The sequence below is a fragment of the Mandrillus leucophaeus genome, unplaced genomic scaffold (assembly GCF_000951045.1).
Source record: "Mandrillus leucophaeus isolate KB7577 unplaced genomic scaffold, Mleu.le_1.0 Scaffold263, whole genome shotgun sequence".
NCBI classification, from domain to species: Eukaryota; Metazoa; Chordata; class Mammalia; order Primates; family Cercopithecidae; genus Mandrillus; species Mandrillus leucophaeus.
Genome location: NW_012102732.1, coordinates 1,504,413 through 1,511,719, shown reverse-complemented (window position 1 = coordinate 1,511,719; position 7,307 = coordinate 1,504,413).

The following is a 7,307-nucleotide window of genomic DNA, read 5'->3' as shown; positions in this document are numbered from 1 at the left end:
TGACCTCAGGTAATCCACCTGCCTCGGCATCTCAAAGTGCTGGGATTACAGGTGTGAGCCACCATGTCCAGCCAGGTTCCCCAATTCTATGACATTCCTACCTTCAAAAGGTAGATCCTGGCCGGGTACGGTGACTCAAGGCTGTAATTCCAGCACTTTGGAAGGCTGAAGCAGGTGGATCACTTGAAGTTAGGAGTTCGAGACCAACCTGGCCAACATGGAAAAACCCCATCTCTACTAAAAATACAAATATTAGCTGGGCACGCTAGCGGGTGCCTGTAAACTCAGTTACTCAGGAGGCTGAGGCAGGGAAAATTGCTTGAACCTGGGAGGCAGAGGTTGCAGTGAGCCAGGATGGTGCCACTGCACTCCAGCCTGGGTGACAGAGTGAGGCTCCGTCTCAAAAAAAAAAAAAAAAAGAAAAGGTATTTGATCCTCAATGTGGCAGTGTTGGGAGATGGAGCCGAATAACAGATGTTTGAGTTACAGGGTCAGATCCCTCATGAATGGCTAGCTGCTGTTTCTGCGGTAGTGAGAACCGAATTGATTTCTGTGGGAATGGATTAGTCCCTCTGAGAGTGGGTTGTTATGAAGCCAGGAAGCCTCTTAGGTTTTCCTCTCTTCACATATGTCCACTTCCCTTTTGACTTTCTTTGCCATGTTGTGACACAGCACAGAAGCCCTCCCCAGAGGTCAGGACCATGCCCTTGACCTTCTCAGCTTGTAGGACCATGAGCTAAATAACTGCTTTTCTTTATACATTACCAAGTCTCAGGTATTCTTTCATAGCAAATACAAAATGGACTCAGAAAATTACTAAATGTTATCTGAGAGGATAACATGGAGAGAGATACTCCTTGGCTGAATTCTGTCTCTGGGTTTCTCGAAGCTTCTAATTTGTAATTAAAATAATCAAGGGCCAGGCACGGTGGCTCCTGCCTGTAATCCCAGAACTTTGGGAGGCCAAGGTGGGCAGATCACTTGAGGTCAGGAGTTTGAGACCAGCCTGGCCAACATGGTGAAACACGGTCTCTACTAAAAATATTAAAGTAGCCAGGCATGGGGGTGCATGCTTGTAATCCCAGCTACTTGGGAGACTGAGGCAAGAGGACTGCTTAAATGCTTAACCCAGGAGGCAGAGGTTTCAGTGAACCGAGATCACCACCACTGTACTCCAGCCTAGGTGACAGAGCGAGACTCTGTCTCAAAAACAAAACAAGACAAATAAAATAAAATAAAATAATCAAGAGGATGGTCTAGGCTAGAGAAAAAAAGTCACACTTGATTCGAGCACATCTGAAACCAGACTTAACAACCCCATATGTTTATCACATGGGTACTGCACTTGGTAGGCAGCCAGCAAACCAGAGGGCTTTCAAAAATACGACCCCAGAGCCCCATACCTGGAGATGATTCTGTTCCAGAGCTCTGAATGGGACCCAGAGACTCCAGTTTTTTTTTTTTTTTTTTTTTTTTTGAGACAGAGTTTAGCTCCGTCGCCCAGGTGGGAGTGCAGTGGCATGATTTCGGCTCACTGCAACCTCCGTCTCCTGGGTTCAAGTGATTCTCCTGCCTCAGCCTCCCAAGTAGCTGGGACTATAGATGTGTGCCACCATGCCGGCTAATTTTTGTATTTTTAGTAGAAACAGAGTTTCACCATGTTGGCCAGGCTGGTCTCGAACTCCTGACCTCAGGTGATCTGCCCATCTCAGCCTCCCAAAGTGTTGGGATTACAGGTGTGAGCCACCGTGCCTGCCCCACCTGTGGGGTTTTGCATGAGTTATTTACCCCCTTTAAGCCTCAGTCTCCTCACTTACAAATGATGACAATTGACAGTAACTGTGCCACTCACTGCAACCTCTGCTTGCTGGGTTCAAGTGATTCTCATGCCTCAGCCTCCTGAGTAGCTGGGACTACAAGTGTGTGCCACCACACTTGGCTCATTTTTGTGTTTTAAGTAGAGACGGGGTTTCACCATGTTTGTCAGGCTGGTCTTGAACTCCTGGCCTCAAGTCATCCATCCTCCTCAGCCTCCCAAAGTGCTGGAATTACAGGTGTGAGGCACTGCACCCGGCTCATACATTTTTTGAAATGTATGTGAAATAGTTAATTTCATGTTATGTGCATTTTACCTCAATTTAAAAAACTGTGATGATAAGCAGCATAAGACAAAACAGATAAATTGTACTGCATGAAAATTAAAAGCATTTCGTGCTTTAAAGGACAGCATCAATACAGTGAAAAGACAAGTCGCAGAATGGGAGAACATATTTGCAAATCATGTATCTGATAAGAGACTATCATGTAGAGTACATACAAACTCTGACAAACTCTATAATAAAAAGACAACCCAATTAAAAACGAGTGAAATACATGAATAGACATTTCTTTTGTTTTTCTATGAGACAGAGTCTTGCACTGTCGCCCAGGCTGGAGTGTGGTGGCACAGTCTCAGTTCACTGCAACCTCCACCTCCCGGGTTCAAGCGATTCTCCTGCCTCAGCCTCCTGAGTAGCTGGGATGACAGGCACACGCCACGACCTCCAGCTATTTTTTGTATTTTTAGTAGAGACGGGGTTTCAACATGTTGGCCAGGCTGGTCTCAAACTCCTGACCTCAAGTGATCCACTCACCTCGGCCTCCCAAATTGCTGGAATTACAGGCGTGACCCACCATGCCCGGCCTGAATAGACATTTCTTTGAAGAAGATAAACAAATGGCCACAGCACATGAAGAAATGATCAACATCATTAGGTAACAGGGAATTGTAAATTAAAACCACAGTGAGACACTACATCACACTCACTAGGATAGGTATAATAAAAAGGACAGGCGCTGGTTGTGGTGGCTTGTAAATGTGGTCCCAGCTACTCAGGAGGCTGAGGCAGGAGGATGGGCTGTACCTAAGGATGCGGGTGCCCAGGTCAGAAATAAATCGGGTCAGAACTCCCATGCTGACCAGTAACGGGATCGCTCCTGTGAATAGCCACTGCACTCTAGCCTTCACAATAGAGGAAGACCTTATCTCCAAAAAAAAAAGATGCTGTTAATCCCAGCACTTTGGGAGATGGAGGCAGGCGGATCACCTGAGGTCAGGAGTTCGAGACCAGCCTGGCCAACATGGTGAAACTCTGTCTGTACTAACAAAATACAAAGCTTAGCTGGGCATGGTGGTGTGTGTCTGTAATCCCAGCTACTTGGGAGCCTGAGGTAGGAGAATTGCTTGAACCAGGGAGGCAGAGGTTGCAGTGAGCTGATATCTGGCCACTGCACTCCAGCCTGGGCAATAGAGCGAGACTCCATCTAAAGAAAAAGAAAAAAAAAAAAGACACAATAACAAGTGTTGGCAAGGATGTGGAGAAATTGGAACCCCTGTGCACCGCTGGTGGAAATGTAAAAGAGTGCAGTTATATTACATAACAGGTTGGCAGTTTTTCGATGAGTTAAACAGAGTTACGCTGTAACCCAGCAATTCTGCTTCTAGGTGTAGAGCCAGGAGAAATGGAAACATATGTCCATGCAAAACTTGTATGTGAATATGCATAACCACATTATTCATAATAGTCAAAAATTGGAAGTAATCTAACTGTTCATCAACTGATGATTAGATAAACAAATTGTGATATGTGTATGTATATATGCAATGAAATATGAAATATTTGTAATACTCTTTTGTCATAAAAAGAATAAAGTACTGATATATGTGATGACAAGGAAGAACCTTGGAAAAACTATGCTAGGTGGAAGGAAGCCAGACACAAAATGTCAAATGTTTTATAATCTAACTTATATTAAATGTGTAGTATAGGCAACTCCAAAGAGAGAGAAAGTAATTAGCGCTTGTTAAGGGCTCTGTGGAGGGTAATGGGGAGGGACTGCTAATGGTGAGGGGGTTCTTTTAAGGGTGATGAAAGTATTCTGTAATTAGATAGTGGGGTTGATTGCATAACTCTGTGAATATACTAAAAACCACTGAATCATATACTTTAATGTGTGAACTGTAGGGTATGTGAATTATATATCAATAAATGTATGTGAAGAGAATCTGTTTCAAAGTAAGGACATTCAAATTCCCATGGTTCCTTCATTGTTATAGTCTTTATTTTTTTTTATTTTGAGACAGAGTTTAGCTCTGTCGCTAGGCTGGAGTACAGTGGCGTGATCTCAGCTCATTGCAACCTCCGCCTCCCGGTTCAAGCGATTCTCCTGCCTCAGCCTCCCGAGTAGCTGGGGCTACATGTGTGAGCCACCACACCCAGCTAATTTTTGTATTTTTAGTAGAGACGGGGTTTCAACATGTTGGCCAGGATGGTCTCAATCTCTTGACCTCGTGATCCTCCCACCTCAGCCTCCCAAAGTGCTGGGATTATGGGTGTGAGCCACCGTGCCTTGCCATAGTCTTTATTTTATTTATTTGAGATGGGGTCTTGCTATGTTGCCCAGGCTGGTTTTGAATTCCTGGGCTCAAGTGATTCTCCTGCCTCAGCCTCTCAAGTAGCTGGGAGTACAGGTGAGCACCACCATGCTCAGCTAATTTTTTATTTTTGTGTAGCAACTGGGTCTCCCTATATTTCCCAAGCTAGTCTCAAACTTCTGGATGCAAGTGATCCTCCCGCCTCAGCCTCCCAAAGCGCTAGAATTACAGGCCTGAGCAACCGCTCCTGGCCTATTTTTATTTTTTTAATGTAAGTGTGTATTACTCTCATAATTTGACAAGTGCTAAAAAAGAAAACATAAAAGGAATGCAACAAATATTCATGGCTATTCTTACAATTATGTAAACATCTGCTGTTTGAAATGTGAATAATTCTAATATCATTAAGGGCAGACAGATCACTTGTTTCAGAATTTCATGAGGTTTGATTTTTTTTTTTTTTTTTTGAGAAGAAGTCTCACTTTGTCGCTTAGGCTGGAGTTTGGTGGTGTGATCTCGGCTCACGGCAACTTCCGCCTCCTGGGTTCAAGCGATTCTCCTGCCTCAGCCTCCTGAGTAGCTGGGATTACAGGCGTGCACCACCACACCCCACTAATTTTTTATTATTAGTAGAGACGGGTTTTCTCCATGTCTCAAATTCCTGACCTCAGGTGATCTGCCCACCTTGGCCTCCCAAAGTGTTGGGATTACAGGCATGAGCCACCACACCTGGCTTAGAAGATTTGATCTTTAAACTGAGGAGTAGGCATTTGACATTCCTCCATTCCAAGTGGCATTGATTATAAGGTACGCATGAGTAAGAAGATAATAAGCATTTGAATAATAGCTTAAGGGCTCTAAGACTGTCAATTCAGAATTCAGAAACGCTTTGAGGTGGGTTGGGCACAGTAGTTCACACCTGTAATTCCAGCACTTTGGGAGGCTGAGGCAGGAGGATTGCTTGAGTCCAGGAGTTGGAAACCAGCCTGGGCAACACTGCAAAACCCCGTCTTTCCAAAAATTCAACATTTAGCCAGGCATGGTAGCATGTGCCTGTAGTCCCAGCCACCTGGGAGGCTGAGGTGGGAGAACTGCTTGAGCCCAGGAATTGGAGACCAACCTGGGCAACAATGTAAAACTATCTCTACAAAAAAATACAAAAAATTATCTGGGCATGGTGGTGCACACCTCTGGTCCCAGCTACTCGGCAGGCTGAGGTAGGAGAATGGCTTGTACCCAGGAGGTGGAGGTTGCAGTGAGCTGAGATCATGCCACTGCACTCCAGCCTGGGCTGCAGAGTGAGATTTCGTTTCGAAACAACAACAAAAAAGAAACTCTTAGAGGTTAAACTAAAGCTCTGGGTCATGGAAATCAAGCAGATAGGTGATGCTTTTCAATATTTATTCCTTTTTCTTTAGATTGTCTTTGCTAACTGACAAATATTTATTATAGATCCACCATTGATGCAATTCAATATCATTCCTTCTTGTATCTATGGCTGAAATATTATGTTCTTACAAGAAAAGGTCAGAAACTTCTGGAACAGTGTGTGAATTACATGAACAAGAAGAAGAGCAGCCTTCATTCTGCAAAAACTCAGAACCTTTGGACTGTCCAAAGTGGTGTGTTGCTTTTGAAGCAGGGCCTGCAGGCAGCAGAATGGTCCAGCAGCGTTCTTTCCTTTGTCATACCTACATGTGCAGGCCTGGACTTCTCATGTGCTACTGGGAATGCAGAAATGCAGAAATTGACATATCAACAACCATTGGTCCTACACTCAGCAGGCAGTTTTATTGATTGATTGATTGACTGAGATGGGGTGTCACTCTGTCACCCAGGCTGGAGTGCAGTGGTACTATCTTGGCTCACTGCAACCTATGCCTTCTTTGCTCAAGCAATCCTCCGTTCTCAGCCTCCTGAGTAGCTGTAACTACAGGTGTGTGCCGCCATGCCTGGCTATGTTTTGTATTTTTCTGTAGAGACGGGGTTTCACCATGTTGCCCAGGCTGGTCTTGAACTCTTGAGCTCAAGCAATCCTTCCGTCTTGGCCTCCTAAATTGTTGAGAATATAGGTGTGAGCCACCATGTCTAGCCTCATAAAATATTTAACTCATATACCTAGTGACTCTAAAATACTATTTCTGAGATATATATTTGCATACATATATGTATACATGCAAGGATGTTCACTGCAGTACATATGTACAAGATGTTCATTATGGCATTGTTTATAATGGGCAAAGACTGGTCACAACCTAAATTTGCATCAATGGGGCCCTGTTAAATACTTTATAATGAATCCATACAATGAAATTCTTTGCATTATTTTGAAAGAATAAATGTCTTTAGGTCCCTATGTGGAGAAATCCAAATTACGTTAAGGGAAAAAGATTTGTAGGATAGTACACATAAAATCATCTTTTTTTTCCTTAAAAGGGGACATACTTGTATATAGGTACACACACACACACGACGTACACATACACACATGACATACACATAACTCCGTTTTCAAGGGTCACAAGTTATTTCCTGGGAATAGGATTGGGAGGATGTAGAATGAGCTAGGTAGAATGATTTTTGTTTGCTTTTCACTTTATATTCTTCCCTAGAATTGGAAATTTTTTTCAGCCACTGCACCCGGCCTAATTTAGCATTTTAGATAGTGATCAATGTTACGAAATAATATAACGGGGCAGTAGGAGAGAGTGTGAAGGGTGCTACTTTAGGCTTGTCCTAGTAGGCTTCCTAAACAGGAGCTATCTGAGGAAAAAGCAGGAGGAAGAGCTTCCAGAGAGAGCGGACTGGGGCAGGAAAGACCCTAGTGTCCCAGGGAAATAAGGCAGGCCAGTGTGTGAGCGTCCAGGCGGGGGCGGAGCGCGAAGGGGAGGGG